The sequence below is a fragment of the Oratosquilla oratoria genome, chromosome 8, assembly GCF_046742065.1.
Source record: "Oratosquilla oratoria isolate Oo_2021 chromosome 8, ASM4674206v1, whole genome shotgun sequence".
NCBI lineage: Eukaryota > Metazoa > Arthropoda > Malacostraca > Stomatopoda > Squillidae > Oratosquilla > Oratosquilla oratoria.
The window spans coordinates 38,069,166-38,070,351 of NC_134784.1; the positions used below are offsets into that span (position 1 = coordinate 38,069,166).

Consider the following 1,186-nt stretch of genomic DNA (forward strand, 5'->3'; position numbering starts at 1 on the left):
CAACGCGCGGGTAATTTGGCTAGTATATATATACATATATATATATATATATATATATATATATATATATATATATTATATATATATATACAGGGTGTTTCAAAATTAGATAGTATAACTTCAGGACTGTGTTTTCTGCATCTAAATTGAAATAGATCAATGAAAATATATCCTAAAACGTTTGGTTTCCGATTAACAGGCATGTAATGCACTAGCTAAACAAAATGATTATATTTTACAAATGTTACATGTACACAGTATTTTCGAGTGCCTTAGAGCAAATTTTTAAAATGTGTACCCCCTGCCCTGATGCAGGCCTCACATCGACGTTCATGGACTCGCGATCACGCTCCCAAAATCCTTGCGTGTTTTCGTTATTGTCTCGCATTCATTTACAATTTGATTGAGGAGTGTGCCAACATCATCTACCGGAGATGAATACACCAGTGATTTCAAATGGTTTCAAGGGATTTAGTTCAAGTGAAAGCGTAGAGGTAATGTAATTGGTCCGCCTCTTTCTATCTACTGATCAGTAAACCTTCGATCCAGGCATCTGCGGGTTACGTGACTGAAGTGTGCGGGAACACCATCATGCATGAAGTGCAGTTATCGACGAGTGATCGGTGGAACATCGTCCAAGAAATCAGGCATATTGTTTTCCAGGAAGCGCTTGTGCGCATCACCTGTGAGCCTGTTGGGATCCCAATAGCCTATCACCAACAACACCAGCCCAGACGTTGAGTGAAAACCGCTGTTAGTGAGATGATGGAACAATTGCATGTGGATTTTCCTCTACCCATACATGCTGATTGTGGCAGTTGAATATTCCGTTCACAGATCATGAAGTCGGGAAAATTTGGATTTGCAGTGCTGCACTGCTCCATGAACTATTGACACGTTGCAAATGATATAGGTATAACTGTTGTTCTCGCAACACGAAACATTCGAATGAAGAATGGCCAATTCCCTTGCCAACTGTCGTGTGCTGATTTCAGGAGTATCATTCACAATAATCAGTACCTGTTCTTCCTCAGGCGTTATAGACCTTGGTGGTCTTCCTCTGTCGTCAGCACGAGGTTCGAATGTTCAATATTCACGCAGATGGTGATGTATATTCAGAAATGTTTTCCTCTTGGTTTACTTTTATTTCTTGAAGGCGGTATGCTAAATAAAATTAATGTTGTAG

General features: G+C 39.6%; 1 protein-coding gene across 1 annotated transcript in view; it reads right to left on the reverse strand.

Annotated features, from left to right (window-relative positions):
- The window catches only part of LOC143027356 (uncharacterized), a 187,858-nt gene that overhangs the window by 97,324 nt on the left and 89,348 nt on the right, over positions 1–1,186 (reverse strand). The gene's annotated exons all lie outside the window — the stretch shown is intronic.